This window comes from Bombus affinis, chromosome 12 (assembly GCF_024516045.1).
Source record: "Bombus affinis isolate iyBomAffi1 chromosome 12, iyBomAffi1.2, whole genome shotgun sequence".
Lineage (NCBI taxonomy): Eukaryota > Metazoa > Arthropoda > Insecta > Hymenoptera > Apidae > Bombus > Bombus affinis.
In genome coordinates, this window is record NC_066355.1 from 2,481,680 (window position 1) to 2,502,765 (window position 21,086).

The following is a 21,086-nucleotide window of genomic DNA, read 5'->3' on the forward strand; positions in this document are numbered from 1 at the left end:
TCTCTCTCGTTCCGGCCATGTTCCAACCCCGTTCCTCCTGCAGCCCGCGTCTCCCTTCTCCTCTCGTGTCTCCAGGCATGTCTATCCGCGTCGTTCCGGCGTGTCTTGACACGGGCATGGATCTCACGGGGATCTTCTCGCCTCCTGACATCCGTCTTGCTACGAAAATAGGAGAGACGCAAAGGGAAGTGAATGTGGTCGCGCGCGACCGCGGCGAGCGCGTGGGCCGAGCAGAGATACGGCTGCGAGGATCACGCGCGCGACCTCCTTGATCTTTCTATTACAGGGGACCTTCTGCGCTACGGGGGTGGTTATGGCGCTGCTTTATAGAATATGTTGATTGTCCGCCAAGAGCTTTGCGAGGATTCTCTTTGATCAGCCGTTGAGGCTTTTGTGAAAATTGATATTCTAGTATTGGTGAATCAAGATCAAAGGACGCGAATTGTTGGTTAACATATTGAAACATTAATTTAGAGGATTTATATGCCTGTGGGCAATGTATTTATATAGTTATATAGCTATGTATTTATATATAATTGTAGGCGAAAGTAAGTCTAAAATTGGTATGAGTATTAGTAACTTTGTAATAAATACTTTTTACGATGTGACAATCATCTATTTTATAGATATATATAGGTACTATATTATGTTCATTCATTTTTCTTATAAAATAGAACTCCGTTTCCTACAATTATATTAAAATTAAAATAAAATAACACCTTTCAAGCTTTCTTTCGTCCATTACTGCATTTATAGGTCGATTGCTTGTAAGGAATTTCGTGAGAAGTCTCTTTAGTTTAGTAAAAAAATATTATGGTAAATTATTGCAAATTGGGATTAAAGTAAGTAGTTTAATTTTTCGAGAATGTTGGTTGATATATTAGGGCATTAATTTAGAGAATTTGCATGTTCGTAAATCGATTGTTCGTGATGTGGTTCGCGGGGAATGGATGGAGGTTTAATGGGAAATGATATCGTGTCATTGGCGGATTGTGGTTAGAGGAAAATGGTTTAGGCTTTTGTGAATGTAAATTGACTGGAATATTGGAAATAAGCATTAATTTACGGAGTTAATTTATTTGTATAATGATTTTAAAAATGAAAAAGGTACAAATAAAATATGCTTGGTGGAATTCCATCATTCATTTTTCAAATATTTATTTTAAAAAATCATCGAATAAACTGTGAATTCTTAATTCTAGTGGCAACGTCATCCATGATTTCATCGCAGAAAATAAGTAGCGACAGGAGAATTAATGTAGACAATGAAACGGTGCTTCCTGTTAAACAATTACCAAGTACCTGAAGTATACTATTAGTATGCATATGTATTTACACGAAATTCTATATATCTTTGACATCAAAATGTATAAAATTAATTTAAGAACTCATTAAAAAATTCTATCTGCACTCTATAATAGATAGTTATGTACTTGAATTATAAAATTCTTAATTACTCTATACACTTTGTATGAATTTCCATAAATTTAGCACCACTTTTTAAATTTAGTGTCACTTTAGTACCATATTTTCCAAAATACTGTATTATCCATTTTTCCCATTTTCCTCCTTCTTTTAACCCCGCTATATCTACCGTTTTCATCATTAATCAAAGGAAGACATACTTAATAATCAAAATTATCGAACCAGTCAAAACAACTAGTATCAGATTTGTTTTTCTAATTACTAAAAGCGTGTAAAGATTTTTGATTATAGTAAAATGTTTGCCTTATTGAGATAGGAATATGCTTATATACACCTATTTGCTTTTATCATATTACTTGAATTCTAATTAACTATATATAACATGTTTAACTACATATTAAATGATAATTGTATGGCTTACTCTTAGTGTTTACTCTTCAATGTATACTTGTACACTCCTCGTCAAAAAGATAACCCATGTGTACTATCTTTAATTTCTCAATGACGCGTGTAAAGTTTTTCGTCTGTAACGTATAATATCAAAACATTATGAGCTCAGAATATGCGGTTCGTTGAAAATAATTAAAAATATTATGAGGTTTAGTGTGTAACAAAAAAAATTGTTTTATTTTAAAGACGAAATGATAACACATGTACAATAAGAAAATAATAATCAACATAAATTGTAACTAACAATAATTACTTATCAAACATATATAGTTATTTAACAATGGGTACATCCTCCTTTATTTTCTATTACTTCTATTGTACGATTTGGTATCGATTTATATAGTTTCTGGATATAATTTTGACTTAACGTATCCCATTCGTGTACAATTGCATTTTTTAATTCTTGTACGTGTTGATACTGCTTTTCATTCGCGTATACGCCGTGAACAAGTTCTGCCCAGTAATTTTCAATAATATTAAGGTCCGGGGAGCGTGCAGGCTTATTATTATTGCAGATATATTATTCTCATTAAAATATGATTGAACCAATCTTGATATGTGTACAGATGCATTATCTTGTTGAAAGATGTAATCAGGTCCAAAATGCGTTCTGCATGATTATTTATTTGTTCTTTGATTAAATTTATGTATCGGTCACTATTCATTCTTCCATTGATGAATTTGATACTTGTCTTACCAAAATAACCGATGTCCAAACCATCACGCTGCCTCCTCCCATTTGTCGTCGAATTGCTGACATTGTCTCTTTTCTTATGTCATGAAAATAATATTGGAACCTACCAGGACCATCCAAGTTGAATCTTTTACATCTGAAAATAGTACCCTTCTCCATTTCTTTTTCCAATGCATTCTTTCTTTCGAAAAGCGTAAACGTTTTGCTTTGTGTTTCGTTGTTAACGAAGGTTGCTTTTTCAATTTTAGCCTTTTAATATCTTTGCAAGATAGTAGAACTCGACGAACACTTGCACTAACACTGGCACTAACACTAGATTTTTCCATTATTTGTTTCATTGTTAACTGAAAGTTGGAAGCAACAAGCAAAATTCCTCGCTTATCACGATCGGATGACGATGAAGGCCGACCAGTACTTTACTTTTTGCCATAATCGTCAACATTTTTTAAGAAATTGTGTATTACTTTACTACTTCTTCTTATTACTTTCGATATTTTTGCTACTGATAACTGTTGCTGTTTTAGTTTAAGAATTTGCTTTTTTTTCAGACTCGTTTAATATTTTTCCGCGTCCCATACTTACAAATTTATATAATATTGTACTGTAATCTTTACTCGTTGATAGACCACGAACTACTGAGCAATTTCTGAACGTATTGACAGAGTGTGTTATCATTTCGACCTTAGTATGGAACAGTTTTTCTTTGTTGTATACAAACATTTACGACATTATGACTTATTTCCAGCAAGCCGCATATTCTGAGCTCATAATGTTTTGATATTATACGTTACAGACGAAAAACTTTACACGCGTCAATGAAAAATTAAAGATAGCACACCTGGGTCATCTTTTTGTCAAGGAGTGTACATTTGTAAACTGAGATTTTGTTACGTCACATTGTTTTGTATGTTCGATCGCAGCTTACTCGTACTGCTTGGTTAGTAAAGCAATTTACTACAGCAGAACCAGTTAAAATCCTACTATTGTTATTATCAAGCCACTTGCTACCAGTTTCACGTCCACAATATCATAAATTCACCTTTTTTACTGTCCCATTACATTCTGTGCGCGTGTGTACCATCAATTACCCTTCAAACTCGCCAACAAAATTTTCAATTAAAATCGTAGCTAGCCCCTCGGGATCACGTTGCCGCGACGTCACGTTGCTTACAACGAGCCTCGTTTAAATCGGAATTCTAATGCGAAACGTGTCTCGATGTTTCTCGGCCGCGCCAGACCAGGACTAGTCTAAACGATGGCGTACCCTCGGGATCCCTGTCTATAGCTTCTGCCATTTGCGTACGCACGAAAGTAGGAGGGCCAGAGGTGGAAAATGCCACCATTTCGTCGTAGGCGTTTGAATAATCTGCTCGTAAAGTTCGCGGGTGTAGAAAGATTGAACGCTCTGCGATGATCGTTCCATTATGGCTACGGAATATGCTGGAACAGAAGACACGACTCGTACCAGAGATGAAGTTCAATATGTGTTTGTTAGAGTGCGGATGTTTATGCAAATTTATATTTTTATGAATGTAGTTTAAAAAATGAAACCTAGACAAAAATTTGTTTTATTATTTACTATTATTTATTGTACATGTCATAACGTATACGACACGTATATAAATAACATATTTGGGACGAGCCAGTTGCTTATTACGAGTTAGATATACTATTCGGCCTGATTTTGTTCTCTAGCGGAACAAGGGACAATACGAAGAACGAGGAAAAGGCTTGAAATAACGGCAAATCATAAAACAATAGACCGAGCAGCATTAATACATTAACGAGAGGATAGGATATAAAATAAAATATGTAAATATGTACAATGCTTTCTCACTCTCGTGAGATCTTTTACTAAACGATGTCACTGTCCATCTGACTATAAAAATTTATATCTCGCTTTCACGAACTTATTGATTCTCGATTTAGGGCTTCCCTCTTATTGGTACTAGAATTTTCCACTCTATCGATTTAAAATAATAAAGAAGATAATAAATAAAATGATACTTTGAAGCAAAATTTTAGTATAACAAAGCATTATTTATTCTATTTATGTCTATTGTATTATATATTACCATAATCATGTCTATATCATGTACAATAATGTAGTAAACTGTGCAATTGGGCTATACATTAAAATTACAGCTGAATTTCTGATAAGTTGCTCGTGAAGTTTCCAAATCATTCAACCGGTGTTTTACTTAAGAGAAGATACACACCTTTTTTCGTTTGTCAAAGTACTAATAATGAGTTCGGATCGGTCACGTTTAAATTTGAATCTACTTGAAGGTATTGCTGCTCTTTTTAGAAATAATTAGTGTTCGAATCTAGTCGATCAATATTGGGAACTAATTTTAATTACGTACTTGCGACGTATTTGAACTATCGTACATCATCGCTAATTTGTATCAATAGGCGGATCGTTTCTCTTCGCATTATTCTCTTTAGTCGTCGAAAATGGAATCCAGAGTCGGACGAATGGATCGATCCAGTTCCGTAATGCACGCGTAAAAATACGAAAAGTAAAAAGGAAAATTGTACGGTGGTTCAGTGGGTGGATGAACGTGGTCGTAAAGTTTGTATGAACTAAAAAAAGACTATAACTGCTTCGTGCTCTTTATGCAGAATACTGGACGTGGAATAATAATAGTAATAATTCATGATGGAACAGACGTCTGACTCTGTCTTTCTGCGCCATGTCTCTGGTAAGAGCGTGGCTCGTTTCTAGTTGCACTTTTGTAGCTGATTTCTGCGGTTCGAAGCTGTGGTTTACTGAAAGATTTCTTCGAAGGTTATTGAGAAGTACCGGGAAGATTTTGCCGTGGAGATTGAAGGGAAGATAACAAGGCTATGAAGAGAAAAAATGGAAATTTCGTGACATTGAGACATTGGTGTTTTTGATGAAGTCTTGCAGTCAATTAGGGGAATTTAAAAAATAACAGAAGGGAAGCGAACCAATATATTCAATAAATATTGTTCATAAAATTAAGATTATTCATACTCATAAGTAATACGAATAATTAGATATTAAGTATACAACAGCAATTTTAAAGTCACTTGGTTTTTCTTCTCTTTTGCCGTTGTGAAAGTGTTAACATATGTAGCCGTTACAAATGTACGACGATCGGAGCCAATAATGGCGACGAATAAATTGCATATCCGACATTGTATACTTTTTCGGCGACGGTATTGTATTATAAAACGTATATGCATTTTAGTTTAAGCGATTTGAAACAGGTGATTTCAGACTGATCGACAAACTATATCCTGGATGTTTATCCAAGAATTGTTACGAATTATTGAAACTGTTATTGCGGACTGCTACCAATGCGCTTGAATCAAGAATGTAAAGTACACCGACGAAGGAGAACATTCTATTTAAAATGTATAAATATATTTCAAACTCGTCCTATGGAAAACGGGAGCAAAAAATAATAAGAGAAAGCAGCATTTCATCGCATGACGAATTTTGTTTTCACCAAGGGTGGCTAAACGGTGGATTCGAACGGTTCCGAGTGGATGTTAAAAGCACAAAAAAGCGTAAGAAGCACACCCAATTCATCACCAGAACAATCAGCCTTTAGATCACGCCAGCTGCGTGCCAGGTAAAAGTCGAAGATGTCGATAACTCTTGGAGAGCGTGAAGACGATTGCGTCGTAACGGAGGATCCTTCGGAAGAGGATGTCACAAGATAAGAATTGGAAAGAGTGTCGGGATCCCGGTTTCGAACGGGACGTGCAGGTAGTTTGTAAATTGCATCCTACGTCTGTGAATGAACGGGGCGGAGGATATGTTTTGAATTTAGACAAGTAGATGTGCAGGAAGATACACAGTCACCGTAGGCGCCCCTTTTCATACGTTAGGTGTTGCTTTAGGCAAGGGGTTTTCGAGAAATAGATAAATATCCTTTGCTTACTGGAAACAGGAAGTGGTTTTACGTGGGTGGAATCCCATTCGTTAACACCGCGCCAATATGTTGACCATCGTTTTCGTATTTCGCACGACACGACGATGAGATCTCTCTTTCCGAGAGACCCGTTTCTGGGTACAGTTAATTTTCTCAGGACGGATGTGTGGATTACCAATTCCCTTTCGTCTGTTTCGGCACTGATTGCCAGGGTTAACAGGATTATATATTTTTTTGTGTACATTTTGTATGTGAAAGAAAACAGAAGTAAAAGTACTAAATTCTTAACCGTAAGTTTAAACTTAGGTCTAAGAAATTTAGGAATTTTTAAATTTTTGAATTTTTTAATCAAATTTTCGAGTTTTAGATTTCCTAATTTTCACTTTTTCAAATATTTAAGCTTTCAAATGTTTATACATTCAGATATTCAAACTTCTTATTTTCAGATATTCAAACTTAATATCCTGACTTACAAATATCGTATTTAAACTATCAAATATTAAATTTTCAAATATTCAAATCTACAAACTTTTAGACTTCCAATTTTCCATTTAGAATTTCATATTTGACTATCTTTCAATTTCCTAAAATATTCCACTTACATATTACATATTAGTACCGGAAGAGCATAAATGCTCGATTCGTATCCCAAACCACTCACCAGCTGCTAATTCCATTTGAAGAATCTTTTCCTGGGGTAATCAAACACTTAATAACTGCCTTTTTCGGAAACAAGTGCTACCAGCATTTCAGTCACTCCATCGAGACGTGTTAAAGGAAATACCAAGCTGTCCAGGAGCAATGAAGTACTTGAAGTGGACGATCTGCAGACACTGGTCGGTGCCTTTTTCCGTGACGACAGAAAAGGAAGCGGTGGCATCCGTCTCAGAAGGAACTTGCGAAATATCTCAAGTGGTCACGTGTGGAAATGCTTGAATGCGAGCTTTTTTCAACGTCATTATCGGTAGACAATAAAAGATTTCCGGATACACGAATGCCGCGAGCCACTTTCGAAACAACTACTATCGATTTGACGCAGTTTCGAGGTCCGTTCCCGATCTGTCACCAAGGGTGGCAAAGCTGAAAAATATATTTAATTTGTGAGCAGGATGCAACCTCACTCCTGATGCCATGACTTTTACGGGTGTCAAGTGTCCGGCCAAGAATTGATATGTAACAGGGACACTTTTTTTTAGTGTAGAGTCAGCATAAGTACTTGTATGAAATTTATTCAAAAACTCTTACACATACGTAGTATAAATTGAAGAATGATTAAAAAGATATAAATGTGGGAATATAAATTGATTATAAAAATAATAGGTAAGCTAATATCGTACGAATCTTATTTTTGTAAGCGTATACTATAGAAACTTTCGTTCGAAATCAAGATTTTCCTTCGCTATGAAAGGGGAATTTTGGATGAAACGAGCTGGGAACTTAGTGACTGAAAATCGCGGTGCTAGCTACTATAACTGGTGTTATCATTGATTGGGTTAAATTTAAGTCAATCCATCAAATCCATTTTTTAATTCCATGTCACTTGATTTAAAGAATTAATTAAAGATTATATTTCACGATACTTTAGGTATCGTAGAATAGAAAATATTTAGCATTAAATTTTGTAAAATTCAGTGACCAAAGCGAAGATACATGTTTCATTAATTACTCGTGGAAACATAGAATTTTCACGAATATCAGATTGCATTACTTATTTTTATCTTACATATAGATTAAAATCGACATGAATTTACTGGATCCAAGCGTGGAATTTAACTAGCAATTCAAATTTTGTCAAGTGTTGCAAGAATGTTAGCCTGGAACGGTCAGGTTCACACACAGTATGCTCTTTGATGCATTACGAATGTTATCATGTGCTAGAATCTCAAAATGCCTGAGGTTAAAGAAGAAATTATGAAGTACGGTATGTAGTATCATACTTGCATCAGTGAACAGCAAAAAGTATGTAAGAATATATCTAAGAAACTTGTAAGACGTACAATGTGCACATTTCAGTTCAATGCTAATTACTACTAATCACTGAAAATTAATTAATAAAGACAGAAGGGGAATATTTTATTCTATTTTATACACAATGTAATTTATTTCCGAAAATTATAAGAAGAATATACCCATTAAATTTGCTTCTTCATTTTAAAATCCATGTAATTAGATTCACATAATCAGTGAAGAATCATATTTCACGGAATTTCACTTTGTGCAACTCATCAGGTTAACTAATTAATTTCGTTAATGAAAATTAAAGTTTTGTACAAATTTCTGCCATGAACTCCAGGAATATTTAAACGACTACCTCTAGACGATTTATAACCAGTAATAAATTACTCGAACTAAGAAAAAGCCGCCGACCATAAGCAAGCAAGTATTAATTATTAACGACCACGTTACTGCCCAAGCTAACACACATTGCATACCGCCTTTTAGCATTCCGTGAAGTATATCCTTTTCGAAACTCTTTTATGATCGACGGACAATTTAAAGTATTGATTTATCGAAAATGTAAATGTGAAACAGAAGAAGTTCTTTAACAACGCGTTTTTAATAAAAATCTATATCGAATTTTATAAGAACGAATGTCTACGTTCGCTGTTAATTTGATTTGATAGTACAGAATTAATTTAATAATATTAAGCGAAATAAAAAGTATTATTAAATTTATTGGATTATTTGAAAAGTTTATATCAAAATTTATTTCTGTCAAAAAACGGAGCGTTTGAATTTTGACAAAAATTAATGATAGTAATTAAATAAAAATATTTGTAGTTGGATTATAGAAAAGCAACTATTTTTCAAATAGAAGAAGTAGATTAATTTCAATCATATCGCTAAATCAATTTGCTGATAAATTAGTATGGATAGCGAATTAAATAAGTATGAATGCCTCATGTATCTACTGTATGTAGTTACAAGTTCTTCTTCCTTTTTCATCGGGTATACGAGGCATTTAACCCGCGTCAAGTGCATCGAGCACGGCTCATCTCAATATTTTATTGTTACCGCTTCTCAATAGCCATGCCGCAAATAGGTTGTACACTGATTTTACAACCAACCAGTACGACGACATAAAATCCTAGCTTAGCAGTCTCTTCAACTAGGAAGACGCAACTGTTTTCCGTTTGGTTTGTGGTCGTAAAGTAACTAGGTCCAGCTGATCGTTGGCTTCGATACCGAGACACCTCTTTATCGGATCAGGATGGCCGAGCGGCGGATATTTAGCTGTCGAACGGCCATAATTTATACTCATCGGACAGTAAGGCGATTAATAATACGTGTTCGCTCGTTTTCATCCCCTTGTTGAAAATTCGATGTACAGCATGACAATAAATTCGCATACGAAATATGAGATTCAATTTTTTTGAAGGTTTATACATTTTTTTATCGTTGTTATACGACGCCAAGAATTTTTAAGCTATAAATTTTAGATCATATATTTTTCTACCAGTAATTCTTTAATTATATTGCATTGCATTATTATATTATAATATTATACTATAATGAAAATCTCATTATTTCTATAAAATATGGAGAGAAATGTAAGTTTTGCGTAAACCTATATTTAATAAAATGTTCGAGTGTTTTCATTATTTCGCTGAAATGAAATAACGCTCAAACGGAAAAGAAAGATTTCAAAGAACTTGCATTTTACGGTAAATGCAACTTATGTATAGAACCATCGGGCCATCTGTAAGCCGGAAGAAGGAATTTTCCGAAGATTGCAAGATTGAACGAGCACGATTGGTGTTCTACACGAAGAAAATACACGATGGAACAGTTATATATTAATCGTTTCTTCTCGATCAATTATTTGATATCGGAATCTCTGAATGGTTGTTTCGTCTAAGATCATAAGGCTCCGGCGGAAAACGAAATAGCCACGATCCTCGGGGATAACAGTACTTCCGTTCGCGAACGCTTTATCAGACTCTACATGCAGGTAATCATTGCGAAGTCAAGACGATCGAAAAATTTATTGATCAATGACTTTCCATACTGTTTCATCGCATGTTTCACATAGCATAAAAGCTTACAAATTTTCTCGAATATTTCTTCACTCAAAAATTTTGTCGAGTTAGATTCAAGAAAGAAGTTGAAGAAAAATCTTACTTATTTCCTTACGCGTTTCACGAATCGCTTGATCCTTCAAAGCTTAAGAAACAAGTGAAGAGAAATATTGGCACATTATGCGTTTGGATGAAATAGAATCTGCAATTAGATTGGTCGATGAATAGCAATGGTAATTTTTTAAGAGAATTTGAGTTTGGCGAAGCTGAAATCATTTAATTGGGAGTTATATGAAACATTCTGAGTGCATCAGTGAGCTCATTAATACCAAATGTACTGTTGCATTTAGATAACGGGTTAATGAGACTGTTCAAACTGCCGTGGTGCTCTTTATAAGGTAATTCAGTTGTATTTATTTCGATTTAACGATCTATTATTATGAATAACGTTTATTGTATACATATACCCGTTAGATTACATTAACTGTCCCAATTTCTTTACCTTAAATTAATTTTTTTACCTTAAATTCTATGTAATACTACGTTGAAGGAAACATAAACAAAAATTAAAAGACATATACTTGTATAAAGCAATTAAAATCAAAGCACATGAATCGAACTTCCTTATGAACCAAACGAGAACGAATATCTGTCAAAAATCATCATCTTACAAAACTTTTCCATACAACACGTATTCTCCAATCGTTTATCTTTGATAAAATCTTCCTTAAGCATCGATAATACACGTGTTAAAGTCTCGAACCGGTCAAACTCAAATAAAACTACCGTGCACAGACGAAAAAATAGTTAGCCAGACCCTCTATCATCACATGCTGTTACAGTCGAGGACAAAAATAAGTGGACAGGTAGTGAAAGTAGATATTAATGAATTTTAATCGAATTAGTACTAGTATTATATACCTAAGTTTCATTCATTATACAGTGGTTCAAAAAATTGGACCCACGAACTCAGATTTTAAATGAATTAACAAGAGTAAGAAGATTAAAATTATTGATCGAATCATTTGTTGCACTTTCACGTCTTGAGTTGAAGTAAACAATGGGACATGTAAACAGGTATCAAACGGAAGGAAAAACTGATATACAGTAAACTAAATTACCGTCACTTCTTGACTAACACCTGCTAATTTGTACCGATGATACAATAAAACGATACGTTCTTTATGAATTTACTGTTTTTCAATTCTATCAGACATAACCAATCAGTCTTTTCATTGGCCATCTCCTTGTCTCTGTGCAGTACCTGATCAGTCGGTAAACGATAAATAACTCACGAATCATGAGTCTACTGTTGTCCTTTGTCCTCGTATATGCGATCCATCATCGGTACGGTACTTAATCGATCGTAACGTGTCTTCGGATGGAATCCGGTATGCACAAGCTGAAAGAGGAGATTAGGACGAGTACTGCATTCTGTGGTTCATGCAACGTCATTCGAGTATTAACGTACCTCTCTTTTCCTCTCTCTGTGTCCGATAGCACCAGGTTGGAGATCTCGAGTTTCAGTTTATCTGGCCGACCACGAAGCCAAGCACCTGTCGCGAGTACGTTATTCCTTGTTGTTGTGCATCGGCCTTTAACGAGACCCCTGTAAAGAAGAAATCTTATCCGGGAGAGAAGCAAGCGAAAAAATTCCGAGGAGAATTGGTTTGCTTAACGAACAGATTGATAACGACAAGAAATTGATTTTTATGAGATGATAATACAGATTCAGAGTTCTTTTAGATGTTCTTCGTTTTTTTGATAATTCAGATGACTGATTGAATAGATGGGAGGAAAATTTGGCAGATCGTACAGCTTTATTGGAAAGGAGAAGGTTGTATGACAATGGATTGTCTGAAAATTTTAACATATTGGCAGAATGTCGGATTTTGTCACGGGGATTACGATGAGTAGAGATATGTAGATGCTATTGATGGACATGGACATATTGTTCGTTAATTTTTGTGTAGTTTTATTCGTTTATAGGAAGCACCGATTAATTTTGCATGAAAAAGGGGGAATTGTCACAAAAGGGTATGCAAGAGAAATTTTATAGATATTATTTTGAAGCAACGAATCGTCTAATATTATAAATTTCTTCCTTATAATGGTGCTAAAATTTCGTTGCCACAGAATCTTTCTGCTGGAAAATATTGAACAGTTCCATTTACACAGTAAAAGGAGAAACAGTTTCGTAACACATTTTCTTATCTACAATTTTTTTTTTTTTTTTTTTATTACTAGGAAGAAGTACCGTAACTTTTAATTTACTTTCAACTAAGAAATCTTTCACCGCTACCTTTGTTCCCTCGGTTTAAATAAACATTTTAGTAGCACAGATATGTTATCATTGGCCGGATTTCAACTTCTTGATTCTTTCCAATGTTTATTCATCGTTTTGAAGAAGAAAAAAAAGAAGAAGGATAGAAGGAGGGGAAAAAATTGTTTTCCAGAGCAGAAAGGCAGTGAAAAGAACAATATGATACTCGACACGTAGCTCGAGCTTGAAAGGAGTCACGATACGTATCTTGAATGGCTTGTTTTCCATTTCCAGGACTAAATAGAAACGTTCTATTGTTCGTCGATCGCTATTTTAATTTAAAACGCATCGCTTTTAAAGTTCTGACGATGTCAGCTATTTTCCTTTACCGTGATTAATGCTGCTACATATTTTCTGGTTCCGTCTGGTACTGTTCCGGACAACAAACTGTCATCCACCGTCCCGTTCCAAATCCAGGACGGAACGAAATCTCAGAAAAGGATTCTCGACGAACGTGACCTGTCTCCTCGATACCAGAACCAGCCACGGCGCATTTAAATTTGACCGCCTCGCGTTCGTGAGTCGCATAAGTTCATCTCAGCCATGATCCCCGGATCTGTTACACCGCGCTTAATCTCGGGATACTATCCTGTCCCCACGGAGTCCTGTAAAAAAATATAAATATCCTTCTTTTAGGATTGCACGATCCACCGTTTTACGATTTTGTGACGTTTCTTTAACTTTCGCGTGATCCTTATTAAAGAATTCTTTATGCGAAGTATTTTTATATATAGTTGATACAATATTTAAAACAACTATGAATATTAATTTGTAATTATGAATATTAAAATGTAGTGTTTCTTAAAATTATATTCCTTCGTGAAACAAAATTTTGTGAATGATTAAGTAAAATTGTGAATTATCGATAACTCTTGAATAAGACGATACAATGTATCAGATAAAGTACTACACGATTCATATTACGCGAACTAAAATTGCGACGATTATTGCATAACGTGATAATTTAACTGCTTCGTTTATAAAACTTCCATTATTTACGATTTTTAAAAATATTATATATTTCGATTGAAATACGAGTTACTTAAAAATATTATGATTTTAACTAACGATGAAATCTAGGAGATCTAATCAAGGATCCTGATTCAAACGTAATAAAAGATCTATGCGAAGAATCTTTAAAAATCTTTCAAATTCCGTCAAAGGTTCTGAAGAATTTTGAATATTTCTAGTAAAAAAAATAGATCTTAATAGTTCAAATGCTGCCAACGATGATGCTTAAAATGATGATCCTCTATCAATTTGATTCGATTTTTAGTTAACTATATTCATATATCTCTTTGTTGTATAAAAATAGTATTTATGTGCTCTTACTACGTTAAATCAGAAAGTAGTATGAAAATGCAAACGACCAAACTACAGAAAATAATAAATACTCCGGGAAAACTGTTCTCAAAAAGTATCTCATTTACCTTGTAAGAATCGTTCAACACTTCACACCAGAAACATTCATACGCCAGTACCAATCTAAGGGCGTACCGAAACGTACATACCCACTCTAGAATCAATTTACGATCGCTCATTAAAACGAAAACGGAAATCCAAACAGGATGCTTTACCTCCCAGGCGTACCAACCGCCTTTTATCTGGTCGCGACTCTGCAACAAGGATCACCATTTACAGGTACCAGTTTTTCCCCGGTAACATTTCTGACACACCTCCGCACACCGATCGTCCGGCATCATCTGATATCCATTACACGAGCCTGGAACGAGCTCGGTATTCGTCTCCAGACCTGGTAAAGGATACGCCTGGAGTTCCCTGGAGTTCTCTGAGGGTATATCGTCCCGTTTTCGTGGTAACCTCGCCAACGCCTCGTCCTATTATCTGTCTCGCCCAGGACAGTGTTAGGTTACAGGCATTACCAAGGGACCAAGGGGAGATAAACGGCACTCAGGGACAAATGCTCGCCCAGAAGACGAGCGATAAAGTGCATCTTTCTTGGTTTGGAACAGGCAAACAGGCCTCGTGCCTCGTGCCTTTCGAATTTCGTTCAAAGGAGTTACTCTCTTACACGAAGAGAACCATCACCTGCCTCCATTCTCGTGTACGGCCGAAATGGTACTAAGTGCCCAGCGATTACTGTACGTTTTTATTCCCCGTTCACTCCGAGTATCTGACGTGGCCCCCTTCGCCCGAATCGCTTCGCTCGAAAACGGCCCCAAGTGGATTCCATCGGTGGTTCCTTTAGCCTGTTAAGCCTCCCCTCGTGATAATCGTATCGCTTGTATACCGTAATTTCACCGAGATTACCCGGTCTCGTGGAACACGTCAATAAGCATGGTGTTTTACAAATTGATGCCGAAGTGAACGGCCAGTTGAGCAACATCTAGTTTGTGAACAGAATTATTGATTAACTCTCATGTGGTTAATTTCTGTATTTTTTCTATATTTTTGTATTTCTATATTTCTATATTTTTATATTTTCTTTGACAATTTTTTCATATTCTTTCGCGACCACTTTGCAAGCTTTTACATCGATTTAAAGTAGAATTTCCTGCAAAGACCAGGCAGATGCATTTGAACGATCTATTCGACGAAAAACGATTCGTTAGTCACGAATAAGTCTGTATCTTTATTCGTTACTCGTTATTCAATTCCAGGGCTAATTATAAATAAGTGGTTAACTAGAAAGCAAAATTGTTCCGTCCGGGCAGGCTGGCGGTGAGGTGCCGACGTCGACAGTGCTACTCGAAGATAAACCGACCGTGGCGGTCGTGCGATGTAACGTTCTGTTTCTTAGCGTGATACAGTTGACGATCGGTGAGCGGCTGCTTTCACTGTGTCTTCTATTTTATTGGTTTTTGTCTTTAAAGTATATACTCTAACGTATTTTCTATGCATTGTCTCAACACTCTACTGTCTACGTGTAGTATTCGAAGACAGAATAAAACCGTATTCGAATAAAAAATGATTAAGAAGAATAATTTATTCGAAACGTTGTTCAAATAATGTCCAATCCTGATTATACCTTTAAATGATCTTTAACTGTCGCATTCTTATAGGAAATCTCACCTTTAAGTTTCCAAAATAAAAATTTATAAAACATTACAAATTATATACACAGTTATCGCAACAGGAAACCGGTGTTTATTAATTGGATCGACGTAACTGTGATTATAAAATATTTAATACGGAAACGTCGAGGTTAAGTTTCAAAGTTTCTGAGCCTGCGCAGGCGTTGTAAAATTAAGGAAGAATTAGGAACCGGTAACGTGATGCGATAGCCGGCAACTTGATACGAAATTTTCGATGGAGTCACGCTCGTCCTTTGGGATGCAGGTTTCTTAATTTCTCGCGTGTCCCGGCGAAATAAATGATCGAGGGAGGATAAAAGGAATTCCGGAAACCTGTATTCTCATAATCCGATTCGTGTATTTTTTCATTTCGGAGAACAGCTTGGACACGGTTCTCTTCGTTATCTACCTACCTAACAATTTACAAAATACACTTCCATTTAAAACTACGATCCGTTTCATTGTGATGGATCTTCATCCACTTCCAAACCTTTCATTTTGATTGACCAAGAAAAAAGAGAAGGAGAGAAAATAGAAGAAAATGGGAGAAATAAATTACTGAAAATAAAGAGAAGGATGAAACGTAGAAAAAGGAAAGGGGTCACACGGTGACTTCTCCGTTTTCAGCGGAACGTCGTCGGTATATTTTCCTGTGGCGACAGCGAAAAAGAAATGCAGATGTGGCACATGCATTCTTCGCCGATGCGGTCGGCCCGGGTTCTTCTCGTTAAGACAAAAGGGACTCCGCGGAGTCTTCTTTCCGGAGCGGCAGACACGTAGGCATACGTCTTATGCGCGGTTGTATGCAACACGTGTTGCCCATTGGACGTCCATCTGTCGTTGACAATAGCCTTCTCGCTGACAGTCTGAAAGGCGAACCGGCGGCCGTGCCTTATATGGCGCTCCACGGTAAGTTCGTACAATAAACGAAAGCCGCGCATGCAAATGAAGACCCGTGGCCAATCAGCAAGGTGAGGGCCTTTCGTGGTGCCTTCCACGCGATAAGGGAACGTTTCTTTCTCGTGAAAGTATCAGTCGTTTTCGCATCAATGAAACAACCACGTGGACTTTCTAACGGTTGCTTTTTCATGAATGGAAAAATGACTTGATAGCTGGTGAGAATCCTTTCGATAAAGCTTTTGCATAATTTATATTTCACTTTTATAGCATTACACTTTCGTAGTCAAACAAAAGCACTACTAAATGATACAAAATTTAATATACTTGGGCACGATAAATTCATATATACACTTTACCATAAGTATATTTACCAGCCATAAGTATTACGACAATTACTGTTATTTAGTACAAATTGAATGCCATTTACTGCTTTTATTTTCCAATTATTTCATTACAAAATTATTTCATTCGATTATATGCTTCTTATAATGTAAAATACCGAACAAAGTGAAACTTGTTTGAGCTTTCCAATAGACGTAATAGATACCTATGGTCGGACAGTATATGCCGCAGTCCTAAATACGAGATGCGTACAATCGAAGTCAGGCAGATCACATGGCTCAAAAGAAGATTCAAATCAAGAACAACAAAATTATCATTAAGGACGTTATTTTCGAGATTTAAAAATTGTTAAATATACGTGATTTTGTCTAATCCCAACTAAATAGAAGTGGATAATCGTCAGAAGATTATTCTGATTAAAATAAATCGGAAACGTAGAACAAAGCTTTTTCCTCTAGTCTCGAAAAAAATAAAGTTTGCATGTTTTTAGTTAATAATTGGCTGGATATACTTGATAAATTTCAAAATTCGATTTTCTTCAAAATACGAATAAACTCTATTCTACACGTTATTTAGCTTACTTTTGCACGTAGAGAATGATCTTTCGTCGATTGTTTACTCCTGTATACTCGTAACCAAACAAATTTACCTATACTTCATCAGTTTCCGCATTTGATTTTCTCAAAAATGTACCCTCCTGCGTAATTTTATTATTCTTGATATTATATTGATTTTATATTACTTTGAGTTATAGAGTCTTCCTGACTGCTATTGTATTATGAATATAGGACCACGACGTATAAACGCTATAATAAGCGCAATGGTATAGAAATATTTTTCGTAGTAACTTAATGTACTTATACAAAAAGATATTCAAGAACCAGGAACGAAATTAAGATCAATGTCGTAGGAAGTTACGGGGAAACAGAGAGCTTGCTGTTCGGAGGACAGGTGAAAAGGAGATTACAGCGACACGGTGTGCCAGACTAACGATTTGGCGTCTGTAATAATTCCAAGAATAGAAGGAAACCTTGTTCTATTCATACGCAGTGAGTCGGGTAATCGTGGCGATATTTAACGGGATACCGCTAAGTAATGGCCCCCTTAGAAGAACGCGACGCCACAATAACTTACGAATTACAAATTCAAGCGTTGCGGCGTGCAGCCTGAAACCTCGGCTCTCCCATAAGCCACGATATTTCACGGCGGTGGACGTCGGCTACGGGGTATCGCATCACCCCACAGGGATAAATCGCCGTCAGGAAGATCTTTCATCAACTTTAATTCTTCCGATTCCCTTTCTCTCTCTTTCTCTTTTCTCGAGATCCCCTCGTGTTGTCTCGAGAGAGCGCCGCCACGATTCGAGGACGATATCTCGGAGGATTAACCCTTGAACAGGGAGTGAGTTCAGGCGAAAATGATCCACGAAACTGGTCCGCCTTTTTTCTCATCTTACCGCGGCAATTTCGATGATTAACTTCAGCCCTGGGCCTGGATTACGTCGCGTGCTGCTCAGAGAAGTCGAGCCCGGATGATCTTAATTCTGAATTAATGCTCTGACATGAGATATTCCCTCGATGGGGGTGAAGGCTAGGAGCAAATGTTCTGGAAAGATTGATCGGTGACTCTAATAGCATTGATGTGCGAATTTTTGGAAAATTTCAGGTAGTTAGTGCTATTGGATCATCCTGTATGATTTATTGAATGTTAAGTTTCCTTAAAGTAAGATTCAGACCAAACGAGCAAGGGCATAACTCGTTTACATTGAACGTACTCGTTCAATGTAAACTATCATCCGGTAATCTGTTCGTAAAGTCATTTAGGACGTAGGATTATTTGGGATTATTTAGTCATCAAACAATAGCCAAACTGTGGAGAAATGCTCGTTTGTACTTTAATTTTATAACAGAGAGAGAACAAATTCACTCGCTTGGTTTGAACGCACCTGTAGGACTAGTAGATCTGGGTCTAGTAATAATAATAACGAAAGATATGTTTGGAGGAAGTTAGCTGATTTGAAACCTTATATTGTTTCTTATACTTAGAAACAATTCTTTTGTGCTTCATTTTATAGTTGATATGATAGATACAATATTTTATAGAAACACATAGATAGAATACATATGATACAGGTACAAAAATACTACGATATACAATACCATGCGTCACATAGATATATATAATATAAATATAAATATAGATAAAATATATAATATTGTATGTAGGCTGGTACAATATTTTGAATTAAAACTTCTTGAAGAAAGGTCGCAACTAAGTATTATATACATACATACAGTCATTATAGCGAATAAAAAATGAGCGAATAGATTATACGAGTAATCATTTTCTTCATCGATTATATTCACCCTAATTCGCGTATTTCAAGATATTCAAAGAAATACAATCCCATAATCAAAGTCAAGAAAAATCACCAAACTCTTCTACCATACAATTTCTTCGTTATATAAAATACACTTCAAAAAAGACGACTGTATCCCATCAGGATTAGAGATCCTTCCACGAACAGTCAAAATTAAATCATCAAAAGAGAGAGTGAGAGACAATGCAGAGCCACGCAATCCCCCATGATCGTCGATAATTTTGAGGCAGTTCCGTCGCTGAATCGTCCATCGTTTTATAGAATAATACAGCATACCATTTCCAAGAAGAAGAAGGGGATTAGGCGGTGGATGACGGAACTGTGGGACATCGTTAATCCCCGAATTGCGGATGGTAAGCCACTGAATTCGGTGGAATCGATGAAATCGTCCTTTCTGTACAATCCCATGGCATAAATTCGACCTACCTGATCCGTGAAAGTCTCTGTTTCTCAGTTACTTCCTTCCGAATGGAAAACTTTTGGCTACTGAGAATAACGAAAAATTCAAAACGTTTGGGGACCAAATATTCTCTGCTTCAGGATCACCAGTTTGGAGTTGTTTTGCTCGAACAAGCATGTATCATATTCAATACCGCGTTATATCATAATACCAGCGGCGCTGTATTTGTGATTCCGCCGGATTTTCGCGGAGATTTCAGCATTATACCGTCTCGCGTTACGGTTTCTGCGAGAATTTAATGCTAATAATAATATACGCGTTTACGGTAGTCTTCTGCAGCGCAGAAACAGGATTGCACGATCAAAGCTTTGCACCGAATGCAAGTGAGGATATAAAAAGAAAAAGGGGAAGAAGAGAAAGATAACGATTTTATAAAATAAAGATATGGTCACTGATAGATAAATTTAAAAAATATGAAATAAAACAGATATAGTATAGTAACAGATATAGTATTTATAACAATGATCAATGATGTAAATGATCTAAGAAGTATCAACAATACTTAATCATATTGTTAAAGTTCAAGATACGAGTTTTTACAATTTTTATGCACGAAGTAATCAAAAAATTTCATATTTAATAAAAGTAGTGAATTAAAGTGATACAAATTCTAGAATAGAATACTTTATTTTTAATTAGCGATTTCTTTGTACGAATGTATTTTATTTTATGTACAACCTATAAACGATTTGTCTGCCATATACTTTTGGATTATCCAGCAATTCGTTCATCCAACCAAGAAACTAATTACGAAAATGTCGATTGTAATTAAAGAGAAGAATATTATTGGGTAGAACTCAATGCATGATAGATCCACTTAAGAACAATTTAAGAACAGTTTAAGAACAATCAACTACTTGATTAAACAGAACAATGTTAATACTATCCCACGGTAGAGCATTCCATTATTTAAATGAACGAAAGAGCACATTTTTCACAGCACCCAGAGCAATGAATAATTTCTGCTCCGAAACACAAATCACATCATGTTCCTGAAGCTCATCGTCATCATCTGGAGTGTTTAAACCACGTAGCTCCGAAGCTGCTCTTCTCGAAGATGAATTTGTTTCTGTTCCATTCGTCGCGTTCCCTCGTTTCGTGCAGCTCACTTTCAGCGGATAGATTTTTATGAATGATTTCAGTCTACCTC

The 21,086-nt window shown here is 35.8% G+C and overlaps 1 long non-coding RNA gene across 1 annotated transcript; it reads right to left on the reverse strand.

Annotated features, from left to right (window-relative positions):
- Positions 1-10,971: 10,971 nt before the first annotated feature.
- On the reverse strand, positions 10,972-14,064 carry LOC126922664 (uncharacterized). Its single transcript, XR_007712892.1, has 3 exons — positions 13,149-14,064; positions 11,968-12,105; positions 10,972-11,898 (listed from the first exon to the last, which is right to left on the reverse strand). It is a non-coding gene; the product is annotated as an uncharacterized LOC126922664 (long non-coding RNA).
- Between the last annotated feature and the right edge of the window lie 7,022 nt (positions 14,065-21,086).